Source organism: Megascapheus bottae, chromosome X (assembly GCF_031878675.1).
Source record: "Megascapheus bottae isolate mThoBot1 chromosome X, mThoBot2.hap1, whole genome shotgun sequence".
NCBI classification, from domain to species: domain Eukaryota; kingdom Metazoa; phylum Chordata; class Mammalia; order Rodentia; family Geomyidae; genus Megascapheus; species Megascapheus bottae.
Genome location: NC_143547.1, coordinates 39774299 through 39798298, shown reverse-complemented (window position 1 = coordinate 39798298; position 24000 = coordinate 39774299). Strand labels below are relative to the sequence as shown.

At 42.2% G+C, this 24000-nt stretch overlaps 1 protein-coding gene across 1 annotated transcript in view; it reads left to right on the top strand.

The window, feature by feature from the left end:
* The window catches only part of Nhsl2 (NHS like 2), a 273835-nt gene that overhangs the window by 1231 nt on the left and 248604 nt on the right, over positions 1–24000 (top strand). The gene's annotated exons all lie outside the window — the stretch shown is intronic.

The window sequence follows — 24000 nt, the reverse complement described above, 5'->3', positions numbered from 1 at the left end:
AGGCAGAAACTAGTTACTGGCTGACTTTTTGAGTGTAAGCTGCCAACTGCCTTAGAAAAGAATTGTTTGGATCAGGCCTTTACCATTGTACACTGAACCCTTCCTGAATGACAGGAGTCAGAGGCCCCAACACCCCTCTTCACAAAGGTCTTGGGCCTCTGAGGTAAACAACAGAGGTCACTGGTGAAGAAACAAGAACTGGATCCTGTGAGAAAAGAAAGGTGGAAGGCACACATGACGGCCAGATGGAATGTAGACATGGAATGAGAAGCCACTGCAAGACTAGGGACTAGGAAAGCTGAGGCCCTACGTCTGACTAGTTCTCAGTTAACAAAAAAGGTTACAAGGTCATTGTTTTCTTTGCAGGGAAAGGGGGGTGTCCCACTGATTACCAGGATTACTCTAGGAGAAATTTGATAAGACAGCTTGGGGAATAGTTTTCAAAATCCTCATACAGCTTGCGAAAGCCACCTACTGAGTTAAGCAGTGGAAGTTAAGTCCAGGGAGGGGGGCTCTGCCTTCCCAACTCATGCCTTTTGGGCTGCTGTTTTCATGGCCCATCACTTGGGAATGCATTGCTTCACCAGGTCACCTGAGGACCTAATCCTTCCCACTGATCCATTCAGTTAGAACGAAATGGTTTTATGGAATGGTGCTGGGGCTTGAACTCAGAGCCTGGGTGCTTTCCCTTACCTTTTTCACTCAAGGATAGTGCACTACCATCTGAGCAACAATTCTACTTTGGGTTCTCTGCTGACTAATTGGAGATAAGGCTCATGAACTTACCTGCCTGAGTTGGCTTTGAATCACAATCCTCAGATCTCAGCCTCTTGAGTAGCTAGGCTTGCAGTCTGTGGGTATATTTGAAAAGAAGGGAACCATTTTAAAGAGAAATTGCAATTGGTCTGGTTTCTTGAAACTTTTCAGGAGCTGAGTGTTCATCTATCATCTTTAACACCTGGCCTTTGAGAATGTGTATGTCATTCTGGTCATACGCACCCTGGGGCCCATTGTGTAAATGGAACACAGCTACCATCTATAACATGGCAAAACAATCTGCTTTCCCATTTTCTTGCCCTAGACTCCCCTTGAGGTTCTCAGTGCACGCTTTTCACTTGAGGAGCTGTGATTGTGTAGCACTGAAATCAGGTCTTCGCAGCAATGGTCTGAGTATGTGCCAAATACAAAGAGAGTTGGGGAGTGTAATCACAGTACCATCTGGCACCCCCTTTTTGCTCAAACATAAGCTTCAACAAGGTGTCCAGCAGACTGAACATTAGATTTTTGACAAAAACAAACAGGTTGTGCTCATTTTTCTTCTGCTACCTTTTTCTCCTAGCTCCCTTGCTGACCATTTTGCTGGGGATCAGCACTTCTGCTCAGCTACCCTATGTATCACCCATCTGGCTGGACTCCCCCTCATATCCTTCCTGTAGCTATTTCTTTAAACCATAGAGCAGGCGAAACCTAGGAAGGAGGGAGGAAGGCTTGGAAGCAACATAGCCAAAGTGACAGTTGACAGACCAGCAGTTTGCAGCCTCCCTGCCAGGAAAACTTGGTTGACACTAAAGGGCTGAATAGTGGTAAGTCACACTGGCCCATAACCTGCAGCCTGGCCTGTATCCCTGGGAAGCATCAGGAAAAGGAAAATGATTAAAGAGGGAAAGTTGATGCTAAAGGAGTCCCAGCAGTACTCTACATTATCACAAATTATGCCCGCACCATTTCCAGATTACAAGGGTGAGAGTGGACTTGCCTGGTTGCCTAGCAAAACCATCTTCCTCTCCTAAAGGCTATTCTTCGGTAACTTAAACCCCTTTAAGACAGCCCTTTGCACTCTTGTAAATGGCATAGAATGGAGGATAGGGTGGATTGCATCAGATCATTTCTGGTTGTGGATTTGTGGCAGTTGCCACACCCTAAGCATGTCTCTGGCTTGTAAATTGAATTTTTCCCTCAAATGTGGCTGTGGATATTGCCCATTTACTTGCAGCTATGGCCTATACTTTGTGTTCTTCACCACGAGAATGGTACTGTCAAAGCCAGTGGTAAATAGTTCCAAGCATGCCATCAAATGCTGAGTCAAACCAAGCTTTCCAACTCCTCCCTTGGAGATCTATTCAATGTGTGTAGGTGCTTCGATGATAATTGCAAAAGCAATCAGGCCATTTGGCCTAGGGGTATGATATTGCCTTTGAGATCTAAGAAGTCACCAAAGCACTGGATAACACTAGGTGTGTTTAATAACATTGCAGAGCTATCGTTTTACATTACTCCACAAACTTTCTGTGGTAAATAAGCTCTTTCTTCTTGGATTGAATACATTCAAGTAGGGTTCACGATGGAAACTCCCTCTTTATGTTTGTGTAAAATTCCTGCTTCATGATTTTCCAACTTTATGGCAATTCTGACTCCAAATCAGAAGTGATTTCTGGCTTATTTTGGTTTCAAATCATTTCTCTAGTGTGAGGGAAGATTGTTCTAAATCTGTATGGAGATTTAAAAAAGAAATAAAGAAGGAAGGAAAGAAGGAAGAAAAGGAGGAGGAAGGAGAGGAAAGACATGAAGGAGGGGAAGAGGAAGAGGAGGAAAAGGAAGACAAAGAAGAAGAGGAAGAGGAAGAGGAAGAAGAAGGAGGAGGAGGAGGAGGAGAAGGAGCAGGAGGAGGAGAAGGAGAAGAAGGAGAAGGAGGAGGAGGAGGAGGAGGAGGAGGAGGAGGAGGAGGAGGAGAAGAAGAAGAAGAAGAAGAACAAGAAGAAGAAGAAGAAGAAGAAGAAGAAGAAGAAGAAGAAGAAGAAGAAGAAGAAGAAGAAGAGGAAGCAGCGGAAGAGGAGGAGGAAGAAGAGGCAGAAAAGGAGGAGAAGGAGGAGGAGGAGGAGAAGGAGGAGGAGGGGGAGGAGGAGGAGGAGGAGGAGGAGGAGGAGGAGGAGGAGGAGGAGGAGGAGGAGGAGGAGGAGGAAGACGACTTAGCCATGACAGGCATGAGCCTTTAATCCTAGATACTTAGGAACCTTAGATCTGGAGGATAAAGATTTGAGGCCGGAAAAGTTTTTGAGACACTGTCATCAAAATAACCAGCAAAAAGCTGGACTTGAGGCATAGTTAAAGTGGTAGAGCACCAACTGTAAACAAGTAAAGCAAGAGAGAACACAAGACTCTGAGATCAAACTCTGGTACCAGCAAAAAGAAAAAAAAAGACAGACCAAGGAAAACTTAAAGTGGAAACCAGGCCACTTAACTAAAAGCTAGTTGGCTACTGGATTGGGTATGTACACCCTGAGTATGATTACTAAGGAGGATGGGGCAAAGCTTCCTGAATCAAATGGAGCACAGAAGATCTTTGTGGACTTTAGACAGAACATTGTGTCAGAGCTTATTTTTCAGTATTCTAGCTGTCACCCCCAGGGGCATTTGGGCCAGTACATTTACAGAAAAGGGGGCTGAGGGCAAAACAAATCCATTCCCTTTCTTTTTTCCCCTCTCTTCTTTTTCCTTTTTAAAATCACTTTCCATTTTCTTTTAAAATACCATGAAATTCCTGGTGTGCTTCATGGTATTTCCATGTGTTGCAAACATCTTTCCTAGAATTCCCTCTACTTTAGAAAAAAGAAATTTAATCTTCTCCTTTTTTAGACAGATGAACAGCCTAAGTGATAAAAGCGTCAGGATGTCAGACTAGTAGAGAGACAAGAGAGCATTTAAGTTATGGCTCTTGGACTCAACTTTAACCTTGATGAAGTTGATTAGGTTTCGGGAGAAGGGAACATTCAAGTCATCTGTCCCTGTCTGTACTTCTCTGGCTTGGGTGGGGTCTATTTAAGCTACGTGATAAATCATAGCAAGAAAACTCAGGCTCTGAAAGGGGTATCCAAAAGTCACCCAACTGGACCAAGATCTTCAGTAATTCTAAATGCTGAAAATATCTTAGTGCCTCCTCACATTTAACTCCAAATTAAAATAATAGAAACTTTCAAAGACAACATTACATTTCTGAGATGACTCAAAGCTCATTTGTATGCTGAAATTAAAATAACTTTTTTTGTGTGGGTCATGGAGCTTGAACTCGGCCTAGGCACTGTCCCTGAGCTCTTCAGCTCAAGTCTACTGCCCTATCCCTGGGCCTGGGCATTGTCCCTGAGCTCTTTAGCTCATGACTACCACCCTACCCTTGAGACAAGCCCAACTTCACATTTTATAGAGGTTAATTGAAAAGTCTCAGATGCTTTTGTGCCCAAGCTGGCTTTGAACCTTGATCCTCAGATCTCAGCCTCCACTGTACCCAGCTAAAATACTTCTCATTAGATGGTTCTCTCTTTAATATTCCTGTTGTTGGCCACATAAGCATGTATGTGTATGAATGTGGCCCTGGCCAGACCTTATAACAGATGGGTGATAAGAGGCTTTCACAAAGAAATCAGGCATTCTGGATTTTAGGTCAGTACTGTATCTTCTCTGTGGAACTAAGATCAAGTCAGTTGTTCAAAGTCATAGTCACTGCTCTGTTATTTTCTCTTTCCCTCTCTCCTCCCTCCTCTCTTCCTCCCTTCCTTCTTTTTCTCTTTCCTTGTTAATTTCTCTCTCTCTCTCTCTCTCTCTTTGACGGTACTGTGGTTTGAACTCTGGGCCTTGTGCATTAGACATTGTTTTGAATAGCATATCACATTGTTATCCTGGCCAGTTGATTGTGTCTTCCTATTTATACTACTTGCACAAATAGGTATGCCCCACTGTTCCCAACTTGAAAGCATTTTGGCTGAGCTGAGCTAGCCACGAACCTCGATCGTCTAGATTTCTTTCTCTTTAGCAGCTGGGATTTATAGCTATGAGCCACTCACCATACCCAACTCCTAGTCTTCCTTCCTTCCTTCCTTCTTCCTTCCTTTCTTCCCTCCTTTCTTTCTTTTCAGCTCAGGGCCTGAGCACCATCCTTGGGTTTTCTCAAGGCTAGAGCTCTACCACTTGAGCCACACCACCATTTCTGGCTTTTTTTCTATGTATGTCGGTACCGAGGAATCGAACCTGGGTCTTAGTGCATGCTAGGCAAGCACTTTAACCACTAGGCCAAACTCCCAGCCCTCTTCCTTCCTTCCTTTCTTTGTTTCTTTCTTTGTTTCTTTCTTTGTTTCTTTCTTTGTTTGTTTGTTTCTTTCTTTCTTTCTTTCTTTCTTTCTTTCTTTCTTTCTTTCTTTCTTTCTTTCTTTCTTCCTTTTTCGGGTTATGGGGCTTGAATTTCCTATTTTCTAGAGGTTAATTGAAGAGTCTCAGGTCCTTATGTGCCCGGGCTGGCTTTGAACCTTGATTCTCAGATCTCAGTCTCTTGGGTAACTAGGATTACAGTTGTGAGCCGCCACCCCGGGCTCCTAGCCTTTTGTTTAGGTGAAACTAGTCTAGGTTCAGTGGCCTGGAGTGTGGCCTAGTGGTAGAGTGCTTGCCTAGCAAGCAGAAACCCTGATTTTGATTCCTCAGTACCACATACACAGAAAAGGCTGGAAACTGGTGCTATGGCTCAAGTGTAGAGCTCTATTGTTGAAAAAGCTCAACATGTGCCCAGGCCCTGAGTTCAAGCCCTAGACTGGCAAAAAAATCTTCAGCCAGACACTAGTGGCTAACGCCTAGCTACTTAGGCATTCTGAGGCTCACAGTTCGAAGCCAGCTTAGGCAAGAAAGGCTGTGACACTTTTTTTCCAATTAATCACCAAAAAAAAAGCCTGAAGTAAAGCTGTGGTTGAAGTGGTAGAGCACTAGTTTTGAGCAAGAAAACCTCAGGGACTATGCTCAGGGCCCAAGTTCAAGCCCCAAAATTGGCACTGAAAAAGATAAAGAAAAAAGATCTTTAGCTGGGAAAGGATGGGCATTGACCTCTGACATATTGTCCTCTAAAAGTCACCTTTCCATTGGGATCGGGACCTTTCACTAATCCTTCTACCATCGTGTGTGCGCGCGCGCATGCGCGTGCGTGTGCGTGTGCGTCTGCGTGTGTGTGTGTGTGTGTGTGTGTGTGTGTGTGTGTGTGTGTGTTTAAGTGATGGGATTGAACTCAGCACTTTTCACCTTCACTTGGCTTTTTTTGCTTAAGGCTAGTACTCTTACCACCTGAGCCATAGCTCCACTTCTGGCGTTTTGCTGGTTAATCGGATATTTCCTAGGCTTTTCTGTTGAGGCTGGCTTCGAATCTCAGTCCTCAGATCTTACGCTTCCATCTTTATACCTGCTGTTTTTCTTCTTTAGCTTTCAACACAATTGAAAACAAAAAGAAACTCCCAGCATGGGTCTGGACAATTTTGTAATATTTATGGTGGAGCTCAGTCAACATTTCAAAAGGTGGTTCTTCTATTACAAAGAGAAACCAAAAAGAATGGATTTAGCATATACATTTCCAGGATATGGAGGCCTCCAGTCAAATTTTCCTCAGATCATTATTCTCTAGTCTTTAGCACAAGGTACAACTTTTCCTGGATCCTTTCTTACCCTTAGTGCTAGATTCTAGAGGCTCGTAGGTAAACAAGGCTCAGTCTCTACCCTCAGAGAGCTCCCGGCTATAATGCTGACCAGCTCATTTCCCACTACTTCAGCCTGTAATGCCTGTCAGTCTTGTCTTCCTTAAGAGATCTGCTATTAGAACCAGGATCCAGTTCACATCGTAGAGGACTCTTCCATTTGGTATGGTTTTGAGTCCAGTGATGGAATTAGAACTTTCAGGAAGTCACTGTAAATTCCCCAAAGTTTTTACATGAAGTTATTTTTTTACCAGTCCTGGGGCTTGAACTCAGGGCATGGACACTGTCCTTGAGCTTTCTCAAGACTAGCACTTTACAATTTGAGCCATAGCACCACTTCCAGTTTTTTCTGTGTATGTGATAGTGAGGAATCAAACCCAGGGCTTCCTGTATGCTAGGCAACCATTCTACCATGAGTCCACACTCTTGACCCCTTGAAGTTTATTTTTTTTGCCAATCCTGGGGCTTGAACTCAGGGCATGAGTGCTGTCGTTGAGCTTTTGTGCTCCAGACTGGCACTGTACAACTCCATTTTTGGCCTTTTGTGGGTACTTATTTGGAGATAAGTAGTACTAAGTTTTGTGCTCTGGCTGGCATTGAACTGCAATTCTTAGATTTTTAGCTTCCTGAGTAGCTAGGATTACCAGTGCCCAACTGAAGTTGTACTTTTAAGCATGAGAATATCTTCACACACATTTATTCAGTATATGAGCAGTCCTTGGTGGATTTGTAAAATCCTGGACTTCTTTTATCTAACATGGCAGTAATACCTCAATATACTAGACTCCTTCACCCTTAGTTGGGAATCACAGCATTTGCCTTCATAGTTCAAGTAATCCGCTCTTATTTGCCATGTTGAATTCTATGAGTTCACTCATATTATCCTTTATTGAAGTTTTCTTTTTAAATTTATCTATTATTATTTTATTTATTTATTTTGAAATGTTGGGGGTGGAACGTAGGCCCTCAAATGTTCTAAGCAAGCACTCTACCATTAAGTGATGTCTTCAGCCTTTAATTAGTATTTCAGTTGTATACATGTTTTGGATATACTGGGACAATTCAATGGATATAAATAATGTGTGATGATTAAATTGGTGTAGTTAACATTCGTACCTCTAAATATTGTAAAAGGTTTTATGTACACATGATAATTTGGCCTAGTGGTGGAGTGCTTGCCTAGCATGCACAAAAACCCACATACATAGAAAAAACCGGAAGTGGTACTGTGGCTCAAGTGGTAGAGGGCTAGCCTTGAGGAGAGCCCAAGGACAGTTCTCAGGCCCTGAGTTCAAGGTCCAGGACTTGAAAAAAATAATAATTATACATATTTATGTATGCTTTTCAGTAATGCATGCAGTATGTGCTAATCAAGTACTAATCATGCATCCATCTCTTCATCCATTACTTCGTGTTTGAAACCATCAGATAGCTCTCTTCTAGTATCCACAAAATATACAAAGGATTATTATAAACTATACTTACCCAGTTCTGCTGAGGAGTACTACAACTTATTCCTTCTGCCATGTGTCAGTGGCTCACACTTGATTTAAACCCAGTTACTCAGAGGATTGAGATCTGAAGGGTCAGGGTTCAAAGCCAGCCCAGGCAGAAAGTCTGCTAGATTGCTTGTCCACAATAACAAACAAAATGGCAAGACAGAGACATGGTTCATGTGCTACAGCCCCAGTTATGAGCAAGCAATCTGAGTAAGCCTGAGTCCCTTAGTTTAAACCCTGGATCTGGGAAAAAAAAACCCACAAGAATTTACTTCTACCTAACTATGATTTGGTACCTATTACCCGGCCTCTCTCTATCCTTTCTTATCATTCACAGCCTCCAGTACTCAGTTCTCTAAATTGAGATCTACTTTAGTTTTCAGCTTCCATATCTGAATGAATACATGAAATATGTGTCTTTTATGTCTGGTTGAATATGATACCAACAAATTAATTCCATTCATTTTGCTATAAATGATAGAGTACGCAGAATGAGAACACTCTCTCTCTCTCTCTCTCTCTCTCTCTCTCTCTCTCTCTCTCTCTCTCTCTCTCTCTCTCTCTCTCTCTCTCTCTGTGTGTGTGTGTGTGTGAGTGCTGGTACTTAAGCTCAAATTCAGGGCCTAGATACTGTCCCTTAGCGTTTTCACTCAAGGCTGGCACTTGAGCCACTGTTAAACTTTAGGTCTTTTGCCTCTTAATTAGAGAAAAGGTTTATATGATTTTTCTTTCCAGGCTGTCTTCAATATTTAATCCTGAGATCTCAGCTTCCTAAGTAGCTAAGATTAAAGAAATGAGCTACCAGTGCCTGATTAGAAAGGTAACTTTTTTTTTCTTTTGCCAATCCTGGGGTTTGAACTCAGGGCCTAGGCACTGTCCTTTTTGCTCAAGGCTAGCACTCTGCCATTTGAGCCACAACACCACTTCCAGGCTTTTCTGTGTGAGTGGTACCAGGAAATGAACCCAGGGCTTCATCCATGCTAGTAAGCATTCTACCACTAGGCTACACTCCGGGCCCCCAAAGCTAACTTTTGAAATGTCAGAAGTGGGAGTTGTGTTGCTTAGGTATTGTATAAGTAGCCTGCAACAAGGGCTGTGTGTGATATCTACGTGTCTGTGGGTAACCCATGGATACCTAGGACCACTGGTACTTTTAAAATAGGAAGTTTTGCAATCAGATAGCTCTCCTCTCCCTCCCATTCCTGCTTCCTCTCCTCAATATTAAGCCCCTCCATGTTACTTGAGGGCAGGGATTTTCATTTGCTTTTACTACCCAAACTCCAACTCCCAAAACAGTGTTTGGCACCTAACAGATATTTAATAAATAATGTGCTTGTTTAATTTTAACTCCTTCCTTCTTACTAGCCAGCATACATTTATGGCACCCTTGACTCTAGGCAGGCCCTATGCTGGTTTCTGGAAAAATGGTGAGGGGTTGGACTTTAATAAATGTTTCCAGTCCTGTGAGAAGAGCAAGGAGTCATGCTATGGAGACAGCCAGTAGCTACAGGGAGGGCAGAGAAGGCACACCTGACTCCCAGTGGAGGCTGGAATAAAATTCCGGGAGGATGTAATGTCTAGATTGTGAAAGATGGGGAGTCAGCCAATGGAAGAAGGTGGGGGAGGGAATTTCTGGCGGCAGTAAGTCCCTGGATATATAGGAGCTGGAAGAAGCTGGTGCGGGGGAGGAAGGGCTGTGAAGGGAATTAGAAGCAGAGGGCGCAAGGCACCTCCTGACTCAGAAAGTCTACCTAAGAAGGGGGTGGGGGTGTGGAGCCCCTCACATCCTGTTTATTGGCCAAGAAGCAGAAGACTGGTGTTTGGAGAAGGTAAAACATTTGCATGATTAAAATGAAGTTGTAATACTTATTAAGTGTGGATTTTTTAAGTCTTTGTTAGTTTTCACTATCTTGAGGAAGATGTTGGATAATTTTAGCCCCTCCTATGCAGAGTTAAGTCCTGGACCCTCTATGAGGGCCTCATGAAGAGAGAATGGAAAGGAGAGGGAAATAAGGAAGAACTGGGAATTCAACCTAAGTCCTATTGCATGCTAGGCAAATTCACTACCATTGAGCTATAGCCACAGCCCAGATACCCCCCCCCCCCCGCCTTTGAAAAATGGATTTAACGAGGGATGAGTTTTTTAAATGCATTAGTTATTTTTACTTTGGGTTCTTTTGTTTATGAAAATAGGGTCCTTTGCTGCATATTTTGCTGTCTGATTTTCAGCATTTGCAAAATTATAAACTGACATGATTTTCCCTAACTAGGAAGGTCTGAGGTGTTAGCAAGGCTCCTGTCCTCCTCCTCCTCCTGCTCCTCCTCCTCCTCCTGCTCCTCCTCCTCCTCCTCCTCTTCCAATCTCTTCTTCCTTCTCTTCCTCATCCTCCTCCAGCCTCCTCTTCCTCCTCTTCCTCCTTCTTTTCCTCCTGCTCCTCCACCTCTTCTTCCTCTTGCTGTTCCTCAACCTTCCTCCCTCCCTTCCTTCCTGCCTTAGCTTTCTGGATCATAGCTGGTGCTCTACCATCTGAGCTAGACCTCCAGCCTGGCTTTTTAGTAGTTACTATAAAGATGAAGTTTCGCACACATTTGCTAATTACTGTAGAGATAGAGTTTCACAGACTTTTGCCCATGCTGTCTTCCAATCACAGTATTCCCGGTCTCAGTCTCCTAAGTAGATAGGAATATAAGTGTGAACTACTGGTGCCTAGCATGGCAGGTCTTTACTGTAGGTGTCTCTTTGGGTTCAGTAACTCTACTTCCAAAGAAAGAATCAGATATTGTGGTGAAAATATGTAAGCATCCTCACTGAATCTTTTGGATATTTAGATTAATCAGAAGAATGAAAACAACCCAAACATTCAATAATACGGAAGTAGCTACCTAAGTTTTTGTTACATTTGTGATGGACTAGTATACTGCAAAGAGATCATGCTAAGTGAAAAATCAGAGCATAAAATTGTATGTAGAATCAAGTTGCACTATATTTATAAACTGGTTTGTTGAATGGCAACCCCTTTGTACAACTACTTAAAGATAGTAAGAAAAAAAATAAAATAAAATACCATATTAGATATTGAAAGAAAATGCATGTAATAATAGCCAAAGTGAAGCACATACATGTGTAAAGGAGGAATCAAATGGACAGGTGACAAAAAATGTTAACAATAGTTATTTCAAAGGGAAGGAATTATGTGAATGTCTGTGTTATGGTTTGCATATTCATCATTATTGTTGTACCAGTCCTGAGGCTTGATCTTAGGGCCTGGGCACTGTGCCTGAGTGACTGATTGATTGATTGATTGATTTATGTGGGTAGTGGGGCTTGAACACTGGGCCTGGACACTGTCTCTGAGCTCTTCAGCTCAAGGCTAGCACTTTACCCCTTGAGCTACAGCGCCACTTCTGGTTTCTTGGAGGTTAATTGGAGATAAGAGTCTCATGGATTTTCCAGTCTGAGCTGGCTTTGAACCATGATCCTCAGATCTCAGCCTCTTGAGTAGCTAGAATTATAGGTGTGAGCCACTGGTTAGCTTGCTTTGTTTTTGTTTTTGCTCAAGGATAGTGTTCTACAGTTTGGGCTACAGGTTTACTGATGGCTCTTTGGCAGATCATTGGAGTTAAGAGTCTCAGACTGCTGTCTGGGCTGAATTTTAACCAGGATCCTCAGATCTCAGCCTCCTAAGGAGTTAGGATTATAGGTGTGTTCCACTGGTACCCTGCTTTTAAAATTATTTTTGATCTTGGATCTGGGTCAGACTTAACTTTGAAACCCCAAATCCTGCCTCCACCTCCCCAGTGCTGGGATTACAGGCATGTACCATTATGTCCAGCATATAATATGGATCTTGAATGGCTCCAAAGGTACATTATTGAAGACTGTCCCAGTCCAGCCTCCAGTGTTATTAGAAGGTATTGGAAGCTTATGTAAGTCAGGCCTCATGGAAGGTTTTCTGGTCATGAGGGCTGTTCCCTTGAAGGGGTAGTGAAACCTGGGCCCCGTTTTGTCTCTACTTTGTGGCCAGCCATCTGGAGGTGAACAAGTCTCTCTCCTCTGCAACCCACAAGGTCTTGTTATATAGCCCAGACTGGACTCCAACTCGCCATCCTTGTTCATAGTGTTGGTATTACAGGTGTGCACTAGCAGTCTTAGCTACTGTAGAGTTGTTTGAAATTCCTTTGATGGAGTGTTGTTAAGGTGTCATATACAGACATATCTTAGCTCCAAATCACAGGTATTCTTCCCTTTTCTACAACATGTAAAGAATACTTACTGTGTCCAAAGAACCACAACTAAGTTTTACCCTTCCTTCCACCCTTCCTTCCTTCCTTCCTTCCTTCCTTCCCTGTCCTGAGAATTGACATTTTCAATTGCTAGACATGTACTTTACCACTTCAGATACAATGCCCTAGTCCTTCTGTGTTTTGTTTTTGAGACAAGGCCTTTTGCTCCTTGACCATGCTAACCTTGAACTCCAGATCGTCCTACCTCTGCCTTCTCAGTAGCTGGGAATGCAGACATGCACCACCATGCCTGGCTTCCATTTAGCTTTTGAGGCTGTCATCTCTCCCAACCAGGGACTTACCTTTCCCTTGAGTCTTCCCTTCATTCTTCACCACTGGCATCTATTTAGTGTCTCATCAACCAAGTGGGGAAACAGAGGCACTATTGAGACAGATTAAAGATGTTTATTTTCATAGAGACACTAATTTGTAGTGTTGGCTGGCCATAAACCCTGCCAGAATGGGCTGTCAATGATGAGTTTTAATGAAGCAATGAAGAATGGGTAGAGGCTCTCCAGCACAACAGCACCTCCTGCCTTCCAGAAAGCTCTTGTGCAACTATCATGCTTGCTCTGGCTCTTGGGGTACTCGGTCCCTGGGAGTAGTTTCAAAGCACAGTCCTCCGAATCTCCTCTTCTTATGTTGTTAGGATTACATGTGTGAGCCACTGCACCAGGACTGCACTTTTTTCATTAAAAGTATAGCCATAGTGGCCAGGAGCGTAGCTGAGTGGTAGAGTGCTTGCTTAGCACGCACAAGGCCCTGGGTTCAATTCCTCTATACCACATACACAGAAAAAGATGGAAGTGGCACTGAGGCTCAAGTGACAGAGTGCTAGCCTTGACCAAAAAGTGTCCAAAGACAGTGCCCAGGCCCCGAGTTCAAGCTCCAGGACTGGCTGTAAATAAAATTTTAAAGAAGTTTAGCCATAGAATCTTAACTAGGCCCTGAGTACAAAACCAAATTAATTGGAGAGATTTTTAAAAAGTACTAAGGTATGGCCATATCTCATATCTGTAAAACCACAATGTCAAACGGGCACCAGTCAATCATTGCTGTAATTTTAGCCACTCATGAGGGAAGGATACAAGGATTTAAGTTCAAAACTAGCTTGGTGGGGGGGGGGGCGGGAGTTTGGCCTAGTGGTAGAGTGTTTGCCTAGCATGCACGAAGACCTGGGTTCAATTCCTCGGTACCACATACATAGAAAAAGCCAGACGTGGTGCTGTGGCTCAAGTGGTAGGGTTCTAGCCTTGAGAAAAACCCAAGGACAGTGCTCAGGCCCTGAGCTCAAGCCCAGGACTGGCAAAAAAAACCTAACTTGGGCAGGAAAGTCCATGAGACTCATGATTTCCAATTAACCAGCAAAATAAGTTGAAGTAGAGATAGCTCAGAGTACTAGGCTTGAGCAAATAGTTCAAGGATAGCTTCTAGGCCCGGAGTTCAAGCCCCAGGAATGGCAATGGCATCAACCCCCCCCCCCCCCCCGAGCAATTTCTTGACAACAGGGCCCAGAAACAAGTACTTTCTTAGGTTCCCATGTGGGAAGAACAATTTGAATGAAGAGCACTAGTTCACTTATCGACAAAGCTGAAGGAGAACAGGTCAGTTTCCTTGCTTAGTTACAACACAATGGTTCCCCACCCCACTCTCTAAAGTGCTCAAAATTGGTGCTAGGGCTTCAAAAAGCACTAGAAGCCTGATGTTGACCATATAATGTTCTTTATTCAAAAAACATATTTGTGGATAACAAACATGAGTTAAAATGTAGACTTAGATTAAAATAAGTGACCAATAATGCTCTCATGTGTGAATTAATTACAAACAATATCACAACAAAATTAAGCAATATACCTTTTTAATTTTGTAAAAGAACAAAGGAAATTAGAAAATTTTAACTACCTTATTTTATTAGTCAAAATATTTGTTAAAGTGGACTAACTTTTTAAACTTCTTTTAAAACTTTACTTTCATTTTTTATTTCATAATTTTTATTCATAATTTTTGTTAAATGAGGACAGTGTTATATTGTTACCAATTCAGGTCATGGTTGTGTCTCTACATTCCCATCAACCTTGACGAAACTTTTCTTTTTTTGTGTCTGTGCCAGTACTGGGGTTTGAACTTGAGGCTTGGATGCTGTCCCTGAGATTTGTTTTGTTTTGTTTTGTTTGTTTGTTTGTTTGTTTACTCAAAGGTTAGCACTGTGCCACTTCAGCTATAGATCTACCTCCGCTTTTTTGGTGGATAATTGGAGATCAGAATATCATGGACTTTTCTGGCTGGTTTTGAACCCTGATGTTTATTCAGACTCCAAGTAAGTGGGACAATACACGTGAGCCAGTGGCACCGGGTCTAATTTACTTTTCTTTGCAACATACTATGGAGACCAGGTTATGCACAAGAGCTATAAATCCCCTAATTCAGGGACTTCTGAATTAGGCTGTGCAAAAAATTGCAAATAGGACTTGAAGTGTTTGCTCCTCCCCCTCCTCCTCCCTCTCTTCTTCCTCCTCCTCCTCCTCCTGCTCTTCTTCTTCTTCTTCTTCCTCTTCCTCCTCCTCCTCCTCCTCCTCCTCCTCCTCCTTGCAGTACTGGGATTTGAACTCAAGACTTCATACTTACTAGGCAGGCATTTTACTGCTGAACCACACTGCCAGGCCTTGTTATTCTTGTTATTAATACACACTTTCTCTGCTTGTTAAGTTTAAGATAACAGCTCTCTTACAGCCTGAGTGCATATCTAAGTTGCAATCTGCCTATTTTAGAGTTCCTATCATAAGTAGGGTAACAGGTACCACTGTACCTAGCTCTTGGTTGAGAAGGGGTCTAGTGAATTCCTCTGCCTGGGCAAGCCTAAAACTATGATACTCCTGATCCCTGCTTCCCAAGTAGCTGGAATTACAGGCTTGAGCCACAACTGCCCCCACCAAGTAGTTGCTTCTGAGTCAGTGTATAGATTGGACTCTGTACTTTCCTGAGTTCTGCGGAATAGAACAACTGTGTAAATGCGTTGAGTATTTTTAAACCCATGTATACTTAAACAGATGCAATTTAGAAGAAGGACTATTTATTTCTTTTCTTCTTTATCCTACCAACAGAAATAGTTTCAGAATGTGTATCTAAGCCAACAGCCACCCATGGAGAGGAAGAGGACTGGCCCAAAGCATCTCAGGGTCAGTGGCTGTGTCTTGGACTTCTTATGCAGAACCACGTCTGTGGCTATTTTAGGGTCCTGCAAGAAACATCCATTGAGTTGTCTCTATCTCCAAACCCCTGAGAAATACTGGGACCTAGTGGAAGGGGAAGACCTCCCAAGAAATAATAGTCGCAAAGGATGAAAACCAAAGTAACAAAAAACTTGGTTGAAAGTTTTCTCCATAAGGAGACAATAAGTGCTTGAGGGGATGGATAATGTTTAACCTGGTCTAAACATTATCCAGTGTAGAAGGCATGGTGGCTCACCTGACTTTCCAGCTACTTGGGAGGCTAAAGTGGGAGGATAACTTGAATCACACAAACAGTCCCTCACTGAAAGACAGATATTATCCAAGGTATTCAAATGGGGAGATCATTCATTTGTGTACATTTTTTGTGCTTTCATTGGTTAAAAATTAAAATTTTCTCCAGTAAAAAAAATGCAGTCTTAAAAAAGAAGAATCATTTTTTAGGAAGGATGAGAAATAAATTTCCAGGTAGAGTTCTATTCACCATGGCACAAGTTAAAGAGAAAGTTCAGTACTGAAAAACAGAAAACAGCCCAGCTCCTAGCAAACTTAGCTGTGAAGAGCACTTTATTTCTTGGGATTTCTGAATAGTGAAATTTCACTGCATTCCAACTTCCGGTCTCTGTTACCTTTTGAAAGGGGTTATGTGAGTTCACTCCCTACTGTGAAAGATCCCAGTGAACTCTTTGCCCCATAACTCCAAGTTAATGAAAACAGGGGATTTAGCAAAAAAAATGTGACTGGCTTGCAGAAAAAAGCTTTTATATTTTGTGTTGGTGGCTATCTGACTACTGAAACTTGTGGGGACTCTGGTGGAATGAGCAGGGTAGGACACTGAAAGTGAAGACCCCCTTCTTCCCAGGAAATATTGATTGAATTCTTGTTAGGGCTCAGGGAGATTTTCTAGCCTATATGGCAAATAGTATCCCCTTCATGTGAACAAAGACCACAAGGGTTGCTTCCTCTGGTTGGGCCAGGAAAAGCCTCTCATTTTGGTGGAACTTTAGACAAATGTACTTCTAGTTATAACTACTTCAAAATGAGGTATAATTTTGCCAGGTGCAAGTGGCTCATGCCTACAATCCTACAGGAGGCTGAGTTCTGATTCGAAGGCTACCTGGGACTGGAAAGTCCATGAGACTCATTGCCAAGTAACAACCCAAAATGGCAGAAATAGAGCTGTGGCTCAAATAGTACAGCTCTAACCTTGAGTAAAAGAAAAAAAAGCTTAGGGACAGTACTCAGACCCTGAATTCAAGCCCCAGGATCAGCACAAAAAATGAAATATCTTCTGAGTTGATTAATTTAAAAAGCCACCGTCTCTGTGCATAATCACTAAATAGGTGCACTTTCTTCCCTAGGCATTCTGACAAGGCATCAAGCCTGACTGATGATGTACATGTGACTTGGTACCCCTTTGCAGGGCACTGACACAGAAGTGCAACTCACACAGTAGCACAAGTGGTCTTATGGTACCAGGTGTTACCAGGCACCAAGTGTACAGGAATTTCCTAGGGATAAATGCTGTTTATGAAATATTTCCATGCTAACCCCTGCCAAACCCTCATCCTCTTTATCGGTCCATTTACGTATCAGCTCTGCCCTGCCATATCTATCCTGGCAAGACTTTTCTCTGTGGTGGTACACCAGCTACCTCCAGATGGTCAAGAGACAGTCAGTTGTTGCACAGATGTGCCACTCCTGTCTATGGCTCCAGTCTAAATGTCTGTTGTACAATGATCAACAAGGGCTACCTGTTAAATATGATGGTTCATTGCTCCTGGCTTTTCGATGGGAAAATAGGTTCAGCATTTCATACTTACCCATCACTTTAAAACTTTCATGTGTTCTGTTAAAAATGCACATGAACATAATTAGTGCAGATCCAGGCACAGATGTTTATTCTTGTAATGCCAGCACTCAGGATGCTGAGACAGGAGTATGGTAAGTTTGAGACTACCTGGGCTACATAGCAAGACTATGTGTCCAACAAAAAGGTGAGTTTTGGCATAGCTGACATACTTTACCCTTTAATTTTCCTATATTTTTAATTAAGGAAAGCAGTTTATCTCTAATCTGATGATTTTGAGCTGGCTCCAAGAGCTAATTCTTACCCAGATCATTGTACTAAGCCTGTTCCAGGCCCCATGCCAACTATTGGTGACACTGAAATGTTAAAATGTTACCCTTGACTCTTGAAACTTAACTCTGAGTTAAGGCAGGGAAACATTGCTACAGACTGCTTAGCCTTGAAAGGAAAGCATAGGACAGAGGCAGGAGAAAACTCCTATTCATCTCTCAAGATCCTGCTCAGGGGGCTGGGAGTTTGGCCTAGTGGTTAAAGTGCTTGCCTAGCATGCACGAAGACCCAGGTTCAATTCCTTGGTACCACATACATAGAAAAATGCTGAAAGTGGTGCTGAGGCTCAAGTGGTGGAGCTCTAGCCTTGAGAAAGTCCAAGGACAGTGCTCAGGCCCTGAGCCCAAGCCCAGGACTGGCAAAAAAAAGATCCTGCTCAGATATCTCATTCTCAGAGGAATCCCTCCCCTGCCTTCCGCTGCCCTTTTCCTGCACCTTGTTGTCCACTTGCAAGCCTTGTTTTCTCATGTTGGAGAAGAGAGTTGTAACATATTGACTGAACTTGAACTCCTTTTTTATTTCCTTTCCTTTAGCACTTTTCAAAGTAACATGACCCTAGTGTTTGGAATTTGGAAGAACACTCCGACCACTCTTTTGCTTAAGATGAAACGAAAGTGGAAGTGCGGGGTCTCCCTGGGAAAGTTGAAGCCAGTCTCCAGGTGGTGGGATTTTGGAAACAGCATGGAATGCTTAGGCCTTTAGATACTGATGGGTTCAGAGTCACAAGGCTTGGAACATAAGAGTGGCATTGGTGACTATGGGCCTTGGAATAGGAATGAGTCGTCCTGCTTATGAGCTTGACTTCTCTCACTTCCTTTTCCAGGGGAGGGGAGAGTATCTTTGCTTACCTGCTTTCTGTTGTCAGGATCAAATGAACTCTTTTATAGACAAAAACTTGGAAAACAAACTCCTCCACAAGAATGTCATATATTAGCATTGTGGAGGGCAATGGCACTGGCTAGCTCTTGCTTTGTTCAGCTTTGTGAAAGTTGGTATAGTGCAGGTGTTTGTTGAATGACTATATGACCTAGAAGGAGATGGATTTTTCTATTTCTTTAAACCATTACTTCTTCTCTAATAAATGTAGTATACTAATGAGTGCTTACTCTAGCGATTGTCAGCACTGAATTTTTCAATGCCAATGAGATGGTTTGTTGACTTCTAGATACACAGACGAGGAATGAGACACTTGTCCCCTTCGTGCCAGGTAGGAAGTAAGTGCTCACTATATAACTAACACAGAGGGGGAATGACAGGTTTTCAAACTCTTATTTTGCCAGCAAAATAAACTTTGGAGATATGAAAATGAGAAGTGTCCCAGCTAAATTACCTCATCTTATTTTTGCACCGGAGGACGTTGTAAAAATCCTTTTGTCTTTTTTTTTACATTGGTAGGATTTGAACTCAGGGCCTTGAGCTTGTTAGCCTGGTACCCTAACACTGAGGCAAGCCCCAGCATTTTTGCTATGCCTATTTTGAGATAGGGTCTTGATTTTTGCCTGGGTCCATGTCTGGACTGAGATCGTATTTTCTTTTATGTTTCCCATAGTAGTTAAGAAGAGTTAAACAAGATGAGGGGTGGCAGTGGGGGGGAGGGAAATGTGTACCAAGACATGTGAAAGGGTATCAATGTATGGGAATTAATGCACCATCTATCTGGCAAATATCATGTAAACCCTTCTATTAATTACAGTAAAATATATGAAAAAAGCATATTCAGTTCAGTATCTGCATTTCTGTGGAAATAACAGCTTTTAGTAACTCTGTTGTCTTTAAAAATAAAGAAGAGTGACTCTTGTCTCCCCAGTCCTGTGTAACTGTGATGACAGACAGGAGCCACTAGTGCCCAGCTTTTTATTATTATTTCTTTGTTTGTTTCAAACACTATCTTTTAAAAGAATTACTTGATCGTTACTATAGAGGTGATGTACAGAGGGGTCACATTTACATAAACCACATAATCAGTATATTTCCTTTTTTTCTGTCGGACGTGGGGCTTGAACTCTGGTCCTGTGTGTTGTCCTTGAACTCTTCAGCTCAAGACTAGTGCTCTACTTTTTGAGCCACAGCACCACTTCTGGTTTTCTGGTGGTTAATTGGAGATAAAGAGTCTCATGAACTTTAGTGCCCCGGCTGGCTTTGAACCGCAATCCTCAGATCTCAGCCTCCTGAGTAGCTTGGATTACAGGTGTGAGCCACCAGCGCCCAGATACATTTCCTTTCTTGCAGTGTAATCTGTTCCCTCCTTCAATCCCAGTCCCTCCCCATGTCCACCCTCAAGTTGTACAGTTCACTTCCATCAATATCAAGTATGCGCCACTGCTGCGCTTTTCCCCCTTTTACCTCAAGTTCTGTACCCCTCCCCAAGCCTTCTGAAGATGTATACTTAAACACAGCGCACACAAGGTAAAGAATACAGAAGCATCAGAAAACGAAAAAAAAAGAAACAAATCAAAATGCGTTGTTTCCCTATGTGAGGCGTTCATTTCAGGATGTATAATATTTTATTGAAATTTGGACGGGTGCTTAGGCACTGCACCTTTGTGATTCTTTCTGAAGACTATATACTCTTTTTGGTCTTACTGTATGGGAGTATCAAGAGCCCTGTGTAATTTGCCATATCCCAGTGTGTTTTAGATCTAACTTCCACCTATCAGAGAGAACATGTGCCATTTTTATCTCTGGGCTTGGCTTACCTCACCTAACATGATTTGTTCTACGTCCATCAATTTCCCTACAAATGCCACTATCTTATTCTTTCTAATGGCTGTGTAAAGGTCCATTTTTACATAGGTACCACATTGTTTGATACACGTAACTATGGTTGAACAAAAATTAAGTATCTTTGAATAAAAAAAAATTAAGTATCTTTGAATCAAAAAACATGACTTTTATTGGGGGTACTGGGGTTTGAACTCAGAGCCTCATGTTTACCAGGCAGGTGCTGTACAGCTTGAACCAAACCCACACCCTCTTTGTGGGTTGGAGCGTTTTTTGAAATAGGGTCTCTTGCTTTATGCCCAGACCAGCCTGGGTCATCCTATTTGTGCTTCTCCCTTTTACTGATGTTACGGCCGCAGGCCACTGCTCCCAGTTATTAATAGTCAAACCATTACACCCAGCAGACAGGACTTGTAATATTTTATTTTCTTAGGAAATGAGTTTTGCTATATTTGTTTCTAATACTTTCTCATACACTTGAAATAATTAACCATCTAAAAGAAATGAAGAGCATGGCAGAGATTGCTGCTGCTCTTTTAAAAAAAGCACCTAATCACTAACACAAAATTGGGGGTTGAACTGAAGGCCTCCAGCTTGCTAGACAAGTAATCTACCACTTGGGCCATATCTCTAGCCTCATTTTTTTCTGCTTTACCTGTTTTGGGGATGGAGGGAATCTCTTATTTTTACCTGGAGTCAGTCTTAAATCATGATTGTCCCATCTATGGTCCCTGGCATAGCTGGAATTACAGGCATACCTACCACACTTGGCTTACTTGCTGAGATGAAAATCTCACTAGTGTTTGCCCTGAGATGGCCTTACACTTGCTGAAGAGCTAGAATTACAGCTGACTTTTATTATTATATTTATGAGCTTTCTGTGTACATGGTAATATGTACATCGGTAACTATTTTATCCTCAAGAGCCCATGATAAGAGTTTACCATTATTATCTTTGCTTTCTTTTTTCTTTTTTTTTGTGCTAGTACTAGGATTGAACTTATGGCTTGGGCACTGTCCCTTAGTGTTTTCACTCAAGGCTAGTACTCTATCACTTGAGGCACAGCTCTACTTCATGGACTTGCCTGCCCAGTTTGGCCTGAAACAGTAAACCTCAGATCTTACCTTCTTGGGTAGCTAGGATTATAGGCGTGACCTATCATGACATTTTGTTGTTGTTGTTGTTGTTATTAAAAAAATAGGAGAGTCACCTTAGGAACCTAAGCACACACACGCGAGGACACACACACACACACACACACACACACACACACACGAAAGTTAACCAGAGAGAACAGGAAATGGAACTGTGTAAATGGCAGATGGACAGTATTTTGAAGCAATAGAAAGCAAGCTAGCCCTGGACGGCCTAGCACTTGGACTATTTTTCCTTTGTACCTATAATTGGTCTATGGTTGTAGAAGAGCAATAACAGGCACTATTGAGCGCTGAACACAGCCCCAGGGTATAGTAATTACTGAAATACGGAGTGAGTGAAAATTTGAGAAACCTTCAACTGTCATATGCCAAATTACCTGTGATTTCTATTACTGATAAAATGACAGGCAACCTCTTTGTTGCCTATATTTGTTACTTGCTTAAAGGTTTGTACAAATATTTTTTTCATGTCCAAGTTCATAAGGCTCATAAACTGACTTCATGTAATGCTTAGTTAAAAACTTCACGGAAGCCAGGAATAGTGGTACAAAGTTGTAATTGCAGCTTCTCCGGGGGTAGGGTAGGATCATCATTTGAAGCCAGCCTCAACAAAAGGGCACAGAGACCCTATCTAAAAATCACAGTAAAAGTAAAAGGATTTGAGACATTGCCAAAATAGTGGTGCAATGACCTAGCATGCACAAGGCCCTGCATCAGTTTCCAGTAAAAACAAAAACAAAACCCATATTATGTCAGTAAGATTTAAGAATTCCTGAGTATCAGGAATCATACAATGTCTGTTTTTACTTGCTCATTTTCTTTTAGCATTGTCTATAAGAAATTGTTGACAGACGGTGTAGATCAGTGGAACAACATGTTCTAGCATTAGATCCTGGGTTTGATCTTCAAAACCAAAAAAGAAATTATTCTATAATCCAAATGCATGGAGCTTTGCATCTCTGTTTCCTCTAAAGGTTTTATAGCTTTAGGTCCTATATTTTTATCTTTGCTCTATTTCAAGTTTATTTTTGTATATATGAGGTAATGGTTCAGCTTTAGTTTTCAATGTTGGGTATCAGATCTTTTGTTGAAGAGACTATTCTTTCCTCGTCGAATGATATTCGTACCCTTGTCAAAAGCATTTGGCTATAGATGTGTGGGTTTGGTTCTGGACTCTGGATTTTATTCCGCTGAGCTATATCTGCATCCTTATCTGTGCCACATTGTCTTGATTATTTCTGTTCTCTGTGATTACTTTGCAATGCATTTCAAAAGTAGGAAACTTTAGTTCTACAAATTATTTCTCAGATGGTTTTGACTCTCCTCGGTCCCTTGAATTTCTGTAGTACTCCTGAGATCCATTTCTCTAGCACTGCCTTAGTTTTGCCCAGCTCTTTATGGTCTGTCGAGACCATGAACTCTGAAATAACCACTGAACATCTACCATGTGCCAGGCCTAGTGCAAGAATCTGGGAACAACACGTTAGCAAAAATAGCCACTGTGATCCTTGCATCCAGGGTGCTAAGAGAGGCAGACATTAATCAAATAATGACTAAATCTATGTGATGTAAATAATAGAAGTTAGGAGGGCAAGGCAAAGTCTTTCCTGGGAACGTTAGTAACCAGGAAGGCGCCTGGAGCTAGAGGTGGTTGGGGAAGAATATTCTAGGCAGTGATGCATGTAGGCTTTCAGGAAAGAACGTGGTTCATTCAAGGTGCTGCCAACAGGTTAGTAGAGTGAAGCACTAGAGAATGAGCAGTTGTAGATGAGTCTGAACTGCATGAAGGTGACCCCAGGTCTTATGGGCCATGGAGAAAGTCCTAATTTTTTTTCTAAGAATGAGAAGGCACTGAGGCAGAGAAATAGCTGATGTGATTTTCCCCCCCCCAAACACCCACCCTGGCTGTTGTGCACGGAATAGATTGAGGACAGGTACACAAGGGCAAAGATGGTAAGGAGGATATGTAACCAAACAGGGAGATTCTGTAGAGCTAAACCAGGTTGTGTGGTCACTTTGGAAAGAACGGCTCCCAGCTGCAAGAGGAAATGAGGAGGTCTCAAAGACATTGATGAGTTGTATAGGGGAGATACGGTTGACAGTGTTTGAAAGAGTAGCATTGGGAGGGTCAGTGTTAACTGAGTTTGGAGGCATCTTCTAGACACGAAGTTATTAATCCTTTCTCTATATCACCCCCATGAGGGCATTATAAAATTCTTATCCTTATTATACAAATGAAGAAACTGTCAGAGAGGTAAGTAGTAAAGTCACACCACAATCCCACTATTGTAAGAACAGCCAGCCCTCTTGCTCTTTCTTTTCCAGGATGTCAGAGGTGACTCTAGAAAGGCCCATTTCTAATGATTTCAAATAAAAATAGAAAAGCAATACTAGGCTGTCTCCTCCCATGCCAACTCAAGTGCTTCTCAAACTTCAACACTTCTATTCTTGGGGCAGGCAGCCTTCGCCTCCTA